The sequence below is a fragment of the Perognathus longimembris genome, chromosome 23 (assembly GCF_023159225.1).
Source record: "Perognathus longimembris pacificus isolate PPM17 chromosome 23, ASM2315922v1, whole genome shotgun sequence".
NCBI lineage: Eukaryota > Metazoa > Chordata > Mammalia > Rodentia > Heteromyidae > Perognathus > Perognathus longimembris.
The window spans coordinates 35,639,705-35,649,585 of NC_063183.1; the positions used below are offsets into that span (position 1 = coordinate 35,639,705).

A 9,881-nucleotide genomic window follows, 5' to 3' on the forward strand; every position below is an offset into this window, starting at 1 on the left:
GAGGTAATCCCGTGAGAATCTGGCATGGTGGGAAGGTGCCTGTCTTCAGTAGATGGCAGTGGTGTCAGAGCACACCCTGGGCTTGTGTGTGGTTTTCTCCACCGTGGCCTTCTTGGGACCAGGCACCTGCACACACCCAGGTCAACTGCACTTTTAAACTGCAACACCCCAAACAGTTGTGACCCTGAAAATATCCAGAGTAACTTCATATCTGTACCTGAATCTAGAACAATATGAGGATGGCCAAATTTCTCTTTTTCCCTGCAAAATACTGCACTACATTCGTATTGGTAACATTTGCAATTTCGTCTATACATGGTCAAAACAAATGCTTTACCACAAACAGTCATTATTTTATGAAGCTCTTTGCTTATTCGTTTTCTTTTTGTAGAAATGCCACCTCTAGAGGTGCTGCTGGAAAGTCTGTTGTCTAGCTCTCAGTTTTTCTAAAACCTTGATTTCTCATAGTTCATTATAAAAACTTTAAGAACACATACATGTACATGCTTGCATTTATTGTTGGTTGCTTTTGCTACAAAATAATCTTGTATTATGTGAATATTTATTTCTTCTATTAGTTTTCATTTAATAGATATAGGGTCAACTAGATTAAATTTCAGAATCCTTTTTTATGTATCAGTACTTCTCCCTACTTTCCATCTACTTTTCTCGTTATGCTGTATTCTAAAGGGAATTAGTTTATTTATCCATATCTCACTAATTTACTTCTCAGTGAAATCTATTTTACCATTCAGTACATGCAATGAATTTTGAAATTCATCTGACAAAAATTTTCACTGCTATGTTTTCCACTGGATCTCTTTTTGTGTTAGATATGACAGCATCTTGAGATAGTTAAACACATGTGTTCTGCCTATGAGTTCTCGGGTGTAAGTTCTATTTATTTTTATTGCTGCTTTTTCTTAGCTTTAACCTTAATTTCCAGATAAAGAAATGATCTGGTGGCATGGAGTACAGGAGGGACATTGTGCTATGGTCTGGGGTCTAGTTTTTGGAAGAGTCAAAGATGGACAGAACATTTCCCTAGGCAGAGCATCCTCTCCATCCTCTTGAAAACCCTGGCTGCCCACGGCTTTTCTCTGTCATTCATCTAAGAGCTCCTTTTGTGGTCCTGTCTAGAGACAGACACTTTCTACTGTTGACTTCAAGATGTACCCAAAGAGGCTCCAGAGAATGACAAAATTTCCCTGGATGTTGTAATTCTAAATAACTACTTAAATTTCAAATCTCAAGGTTGTACATTTCTTCCCTTACAAGATAGTCCATGCATACATTGAGTATTTTTTAGATAAAATGTCAAAATAGCAGCCTTACTATGATCATAAATGATATATTCCAACTGGCAGTGGAAGTCTAGTTACACAGATGTATGGTAACTTTCAGATCCAAAGTAAACTTCACAGAAAGGGTTTCCCTCAACTCACAAGGAAGAAGGCAGAGAGCCTGGAGCTGTAACGTCCTTTCTGAGAAACGGGGTAAGGCCATATTGAAGTTGGCACCCCTGCCAAAGCCATGTGCTTCCCCTTTTACAGTTCTGTAAGACAGCGTGTGTGAACCAAAAGATTTCATTTAAATGCAAGATGCCACACACAGTTTGAACATGGATGTAAGTTGGAAGTACATGCCACCGCCGACGGACACCACATTGGGAGGATAGGGGTGGGTCCTTCTGGTCTTGGGCTACTTTGTTATTCATCCTGTTATTAAATAAATGTGAAAATCAGTAGAAAGTGGTATGTCCTACTTCCTGAAGGTCATGAAATCCAGGTCTTCTTGGATAGGATCTGAAGTGTAGCAGTCATTTGAGAGGCTTGGAATCTTACAGAATGATGTCATACATTAGGTAGATAAATACCTACACAAACCTGAGAGACTATACTAAAGAATGATTTAAAAAGCAGTTTTGAGAAACAGTTCAAGTGTAGTGGTACACGCCGTAGTCACATAACGGGCTCTCAGAAACGGACGGAATACATTTCTCTCTTAGTCCAGCACTGTAATTTTCCTCCTGTGAATTATCTGTTTAGGGCTGGCTTTCTTCACAATCTTTTTTTTTCCTTTTCTTTTTTGGTACCGGGGATTGAACCCAAAATGCTGCAATTACCAGGCAAGCACTTCGCCACTGAGCTACGTCCCAGTCCAGTCACAGAATCTCTATGTCATAGTTGTCTCCTGACTTTGTCTGGCACATTGTTGAGCCTATCTACAGTGAGCAAACGGTTAAAACTAGGCACTCAATTACTGTCACCCCCACCCCCGAACTTACATTACACCTAACATACAAAATCATTAGATTTAACATACAAAACTGTCAAATATAGATGTTGAGAGATGAAAACCAAACAAACTAAGCAACCCAACATTGTTACTAATCAGAGGCCAAGCAAGTGATAAAGTCTGTTAACAAAGGTGGAATGATGCAAACAAGTCTGAACAGTCTCAGGGAGTTGACTCTCCTGGATGCCTGTGTCCATCACGGACCCAGCAGTGTGATTCCCAGAGGATCACCTCACAACATTCCTCCTCTGTTCAACAACAAACCTAATGGATGATTTTTTTTTTAAACCAAGGGCAATTGGAGGACAAATAAGGTGGTACAATGCCCACTGTTCTGCAGTACACTGATGCAGCTCTCTGAAATGGAAGACTCCTCAAAGTCCTGCTTATTGGCGCTAACGATGCTATGCTATATGCTGCTGCTGAAGGTACAGAAAAACACTGAGTTAAATTGCTGGTTCTGGGGTTGGGATGTTTTCCCTGAGCTGAAGGGAGGAAAGGGGTGGAGAGGGAGAAACAAACCAAAGCAACAGGCCCAGAGGTTTCCTCAGAAGCCAATGGGGAGAGTGCATACCTTAAAATCTAACTGAAAGGCTTAATGAGAAGAAAGCACAAACAGGATGAAAGGAGTCCATAGAAGGCCAGGTGACAACAAGAAACTCAGGAAGCACTGTGAAATGCCATCTGTCCTGACTTTCTTCTGTACCTAGTGCTGAGCCTCAATTTCTTAAATTTAACTCTCATACTTCACTCCATGTTGACGTTTACATTAGAATTTTTACATAAGAACCAAGAGAATCCCTACCCTTGCATTAGACACAGGTGTATAACACAGAACAGTGTCATGAAATCTGCCAGGTGGTCTCCAACAGCAATGAAGTAGATATAGGATTTTGCATGCCCTTTCCAGTTTTCTCCATGCCAATCCATTCTAAACTTACTCACTCTTTTTTTAAAAATAATTATTTATTGTCAAAGTAATGTACAGAGGGGTTACAGTTTCATATGTAAGGCCATGGGTACATTTCTTGTACTGTTTGTTACCTCCTCCCTCACTCCCCCTCCCCCTTTCCCTCTCCCCCCACGAGTTGCTCAGTTGGTTTACACCAAATGGTTTTGCAAGTATTGCTTTTGGAGTCATTTTTCTTTTTATTCTGTGTCTCTTGATTTTGATATTCCCTTTCACTTCCTTAGTTCTGTTTTTTTTTGGGGGGGATGCGGGGAGGGGGGGGAACAGTCGTGGGCCTTGGACTCAGGGCCTGAGCACTGTCCCTAGCTTCTTTTTGCTCAAGGCTAGCACTCTGCCACTTGAGCCACAGCGCCACTTCTGGCCGTTTTCTATATATGTGGTGCTGGGGAATCGAACCCAGGGCTTCATGTATATGAGGCAAGCACTCTTGCCACTAGGCCATACTCCCAGCCCACTTACTCTTATCTCGTTCAACTACCTTTTAGATAAACAAGTTGAGAAAACCCAAATGTTTGCCTATAACTCATGTATTCATCTTGTCCTGAAACTAAAAAAAGTCTGAGAATTAAAAGGGAGGCTGAAAGAATGGCTTTTCGCTTAGGCCTGCTGCCATGTCTCCATTAGGTTCTGGGTATGTGTTTATTTTTATACTCTTTTTCATGGATAGATGGTGTGAGACAGAGGTCTTATTTCCAAGGTTCATTTTACTGAGTGGCCTCCAGTCACTCCTTCCAAGAAGAAAGATGGAAAGTTATAGTTCAAGCAGCATTACTGACCATCTGGGGACCATGGAGAACTCTAGACCTCAGCCACTCGCCAGCTTAAGCTATCATTTATAAGCAGAAAAAATGAGTGAGATGTACTTGTGGCATTAAGGCATGTCTAGTTTGATAATCCTACTGCTTTCACATATGGATGACCACCGCTACATTATTTAAATAGACAGGAAAGCATGCTTGAGCTTCTACATGGGAAGCATAGTGTGTAAGAAAGTGCCATGAGTTTCAGTGTTAGTACCACTTCCTAGAGTTCCACTCATTTCACATTGCTGTCTCAGTTACCTTTCCAATGCTTCAGTAAAGAAGAAATGATATAAAGATTATTGGTTGTGCTTTATGGTGGAGTTCCAGAATGATGTGAATCAGAACAGAGAGGGAGAGTGATCTGAATAAAGAAAAATACTTTATTCATATAATAAAATAATCATTATCAGTTAAAAGTAACCAGATCCATCTCTAACAAGAGTAGATATTAGCAGTTAGAGAGAGGATGATAAGCCCAGTTCCAATAATCTTTTAACAGTAGTTTTACTGCCTTTTCTTAAGAAAATGAGGATTTCTTCTTTTCTTTTCTTTTTTGCCAGTCCTGGGCCTTGAACTCAGGGCCTGAGCACTGTCCCTGGCTTCCTTTTGCTCAAGGCTAGCACTCTGCCACTTGAGCCATAGTGCCACTTCTGGCCATTTTCTACATATGTGGTGCTGGGGAATCAAACCCAGGGCTTCATGTATACGAGGCAAGCTCTCTTGCCACTAGGCCATATTCCCAGCCTCAAGGATTCCTTTTTAATATGGCAAACTGATCACTGAAAGTCATCAAAGGGAAATTCAGTTTTCTAAGTTAATAGAGTTGGTTGAAGAATAGGCACGGAAGGACAAATACTGCATGCTCTCACTTATGGGAAAGTTAGGGTTAGCTTAAAGAAGTGAAGAATAGAGTAGTGATTACTAGAGCTTAGGAAGGCTGAAGGTCAAGGAGGGGCAGGGCAGAGCATTGTTAATGGGTGTAGGGTAGTTAGGAGGAATCATTTCCAATGTTACATACACTATTTAGTCACCACTGCAAATGTAAAGGACACTGAACTAAGACAGAAAACACCTGCTTCCCCAAGATCTATTTAAACTTAATACAGATATGATCAGCCAACTGGTCAGTCACAGAAACCTCTTATGCAATATCTGTTCTAAGGCTGTGCAACCTTTCAAGAGACAAATCCTCCCACGAAGTGGCAAACAGACACCCATGTGAGAGTTCTATCAACCTCTGACCCTTCAGAAGTGCACATACAGGAGGACTTGTTCACCTCCCCACCCATCCCCCGCCCCCCACCAGTCCCTCCACACTGGTGTTTCTATGACATGGTCCCTAGAATAATGTGCTTGCAGGGTAGCTTTCTCAGAGTGAAAATGTTCACTTAAAAATTAAATTATATTCCAATTAATATTAAGGACTCCACAGATGGCTACTGGAGAAGGCTGGTAGGAAGTGAGTCAACAGTCCACCAGGTCTCCGAGGCCCCCTTTCCCGGGGCTCGCTCTCTGGGTCTACCTTGTTGAGCTGCCGGCACATGGACACAATCACAAATGGTTATGTACTGGAACTATGTTTCTGCTCACAAAAGCCATGAGGATTGGCAGACTCCTGCCAATATGTGTAGATCACCCTTTCATCTGCCTAAAGACAAAGATCTGTGAGTGATGAAAATAGCTACAACTCTCTGTGGTTGACATATAAAAAAAACCATGTTCCAGATCCTGATGTAATTCTCCAAGGCCTCAGACCTCAGAAGTGGGAAGGAAAATGAATTTAGACAAACACTCGCATAGAAATCAACAGGGCTACTTCCACACCGCACAGTTAAGAGGCGCTCAATTCAAGTCTGTTTCTACGAAGAAACTTTACGCTGACTGCAAAGGAGAAAGAACTAAATAAGGCTTGCTTTTTACTGTAACTCATTTTAGTGTTTCCTTTCTTTTTAAAGGCAAATGGAAAATGATGGGAATTTCATGCCTCTAGGTTTCAAGAAAGGACTCTCCACACAGGGTATCCCAAATTTTAGTGAAGGCAAAAGACTGAATACTTATTTATCAAAAAGCTAAATAATTAAGGATAAAGTTATTAAAAATAAATGGTCTAACAAACAGGACATTAAATAGATATCCTTGACCAAGAGATATTTAAAAAGTCAAGTCTACAGTGCAGGAAAGGAGACAGGCATGTGGAGATTTGGGGAAAGTACACCATTCTGACCAGGGAGAAGGGTCAGCCTGAGGTCCTACAGATAAGTACATAGCTAGACACAAAGAGCAGCAAGGAGGGCAGAGGGGCTGTTACAGAAGGGACAAAGCAAGAAAGGGTAAAAATGGAAGACAGCTGAGGTGGTGGGAGTCAAGTCACACAGGGCCTTGTAGACTTCGGAAGGATTCGAAGGTTTTTTGTTTTGTTTTGTTTTGGACAGTACTAGGATTTGAATTCAAGTACACATACTTGCTAGGAAGATTCTCTACTACTGAACTCCCTTGCCAGCATGTGACTAATTAAGGGAAGAGTAGCTACATATCTCTAGGTTTGGGTACTATTTCCTGCCTGGTAAAACTTGGTTGAGTGAGAAAAAATATCAAGGGACTAGAATCTAAATTATTATTATTATTTTTCCAAGTGAGCTGAGTTGGCAGGGGTTGCTGTTGCCAAAACTGTTTTAACAACAGTTCTGACACGAAGACTGAAATCTAAACAGCATGAAGAAATCTCGAAAGCTGAGCAGTCTCCATTATCTCATGCTTGTGCGACTGGAGTCCAAAAGATGAGTGATGATTCTCTATTTGTGCAAGCAGAACAGCAGTCCAAGGCCCCAAGGATTCTCCATTTGTGCAAGCAGAACAGCAGTCCAAGGCCCCAAGGATTCTCCATTTGTGCAAGCAGAACAGCAGTCCAAGGCCCTGACGGAGCCACCAACTGCACATCTGCTTGTTTACACAGCTCAGAGATGGTGAGTGGACAAACAGCTCATTTCTCCTGCAACTGAGCTAACATGAGGGTGTGTGTTAGGGTGGTGGTGGCTGCTGTCATATGGGACAGGGGAGGAGTCAGAAGATGTCTCATGAGAGGGGGCCTCCAGATCAAAGTCACGGCCCCGCAAGCCAAGCTAAGAGCAGTTCAAGCCGCTGACTTCTCACGAGTGAGGATAGCTTTACCATTTTCTGCATTACCACCTAGTCCAATCAGGCACCGAGTTGGACTTGTACTCCCTGGGATCAGCACATGTTGAGAGATTCAGGTGAGAGAAGTAACCAGGGAGTGACAGCACCAAGCTGGCCTCCAGATTCAGGTGAGAGAAGTAACCAGGGAGTGACAGCACCAAGCTGGCCTCCAGATTCAGGTGAGAGAAGTAACCAGGGAGTGACAGCACCAAGCTGGCCTCCAGATTCAGGTGAGAGAAGTAACCAGGGAGTGACAGCACCAAGCTGGCCTCCAGATTCAGGTGAGAGAAGTAACCAGGGAGTGACAGCACCAAGCTGGCCTCCAGATTCAGGTGAGAGAAGTAACCAGGGAGTGACAGCACCAAGCTGGCCTCCAGATTCAGGTGAGAGAAGTAACCAGGGAGTGACAGCACCAAGCTGGCCTCCAGATTCAGGTGAGAGAAGTAACCAGGGAGTGACAGCACCAAGCTGGCCTCCAGTCTTTGGCAAGTAGGAGGATTCTGTTCAAGTGCGCTTGGCCCTTTCAGATTTCTCTCCGTGTGTCGCACCTGCTGCACTGCACAGCAGTCTGTCTCCATTCCTCCTTGTTGGACAGACTCGACTGTAAGTTACCCGAGGACACGGGTGTGAAGCCCTCCAGTTTCCACAGCAGGCTACCTTGCCACGGAGGGCTGTGCATGAGAAAACACCTGCCTGTGGTCCTAACACAGGTTCTAGTTCTTTATTTGCCAACATCAGAAAGTTGGTTCCTTGAGACAAGCGACTCGGATGTCTCAATGTTGCCAGCAGCTGTCACAGTCCCTAGACAACTCCAAGGATTTTTCTCAAAAACTCATTCCTCAGCTTATATGGGGTACACATGTGTGATTATTTAGGAGGCTGAGGCATGAGGATTATGAGCGCAAGGCCAACTTGGGCTACCAAGTACATTTCAGGGAAGCTCGGCTATATACAGAGAACATGTCTCAAAACAAATAGAAGAACCCTAGCCAAATCTATTTCTCCTCAAAATGACTTTAGGCTTAAAAATAATTATTCCCTGCTGCCAAGGTATTACACTAATCCATAACAAATACTGCAATAGAACAGGGAATAATAATAAGAAAGGTAATAAATAATTTGCTTCCAATTCTCCAGAACCAACTACAAGTACACACTGCAGTCCATATACTTAAGGGAGGTAATAAAGCCAACTATATATTATTCCCCCTGACACTCAGGCAAGAAGTATGACAAACTAGTGTTGAACAGACCTCAGAGGTCACCACCCTCCCTAGGCAGAAAGACCTACAGCCCTGGACTCCAATACAGAATGGGGTGAGGTCTGTGGGCAACCTCCCACACTAGAGCACCACCCACCCACCTTCCTGCAACTGCACTGCGGACCTTGCTGACCACCTGTGTGGTTCAGCCTCCACGATCAGAGCAGCTGGCAGCAAGAAGGCCCAGGAAAACTAGAAAAGGAGACAGAGCTCTTTCCCAAAGAAGGGTAAGTCCTAGCCAACCTCCAGGACAGTAGTACTCTTAGGAGGAGCCAGGACACCCTGAATGAGTGGCTGGCAGCAGTTCTGTTTTTCCCTGCATCACTATGAGAACAGTGCAATCACTTGGTTATAGCATTCTGAAGATGTTACTAATGGCATACAAGCATGGTTGTAGTCTCTAATCTCTGCATATTGCAATGTACAATGAACGGAAACCAGTTTCCTTCAGGAGCAGCTGTGTGAAAGGCTTGTTAGATTATGTAGAATGCCACAAACAGACAAGGCACAGGGGGTTGAATCTTGGTTATTTCATTCTGTGCTAAGGCACCATGGTGGCTTTGCGGAAAAGAGTCATCTAGGTAGGACAGCCATATCTGAGATGAGGGCACAGCTATCTTAAGAGGAGAGAGAATGCACAAACAAGGTGCAGTTAGCAGAATGTCATACAGGGTAAGAAGTCTGTAATTTTGGCAATGGTAATATTGGAAAGAAGAATGTGCACACAACTAGTTAAATCTCCAAGTGCATGAGAAGTTGTTTAAAGAAGATGACTCCTTGTTCTGCTGGTCCATAGTTCTCAATCTTTAGAAGGAGTGTCACACAACATACAAGTCCTGTGTTACACAAAACTGTTGCCCAAAGAGAGATTTACACACAGGAACAAAATTTTAAAACAAACCAACCACCACTATTTATCATAGTTTCTCCCTCCAGCCACTGGCTTTCTTTACTCCTTTGGCTATTACTTGTGATATTTTTGTTTGGAATTTCCCTGCCCCCTTTCCTGACAGCTCATTGATCTTCAGTTTGGATCACTACAATCTGTGGGAAATAAAGGTCAATCTTCTAGCATGTCCTGTTTAGACATCATTTGGATGTTGTCCATTTAATATTTTTGAGGACAAAAATTACATAACACATATATAGTGTTTTAATTTCACAGTATGCATGGTGTGTTCCTGGAGAGAGGCCATGTAGAACCAGGGAAAAAATTTCATTATTTTAAGTTAATACAGGTGGTGTTGCAAATTGATACACCTGGAGCATGTAATCAAAACTTAAATGTAATATAAATTCCAGATTTTGTTTTCTTATCTATATTTTCAGTAATAGTAAATTGGTACAAAAACTAATCATTTAAAATATATATTT

At 42.5% G+C, this 9,881-nt stretch overlaps 1 protein-coding gene and 1 long non-coding RNA gene across 2 annotated transcripts in view; one reads left to right on the forward strand and one right to left on the reverse strand.

Annotated features, from left to right (window-relative positions):
- The window catches only part of Fmn1 (formin 1), a 151,913-nt gene that overhangs the window by 27,003 nt on the left and 115,029 nt on the right, over positions 1-9,881 (reverse strand).
- On the forward strand, positions 5,109-9,620 carry LOC125340838. The gene is made up of 3 exons (XR_007208823.1): positions 5,109-7,322; positions 7,680-8,106; positions 8,146-9,620. It is a non-coding gene; the product is annotated as an uncharacterized LOC125340838 (long non-coding RNA).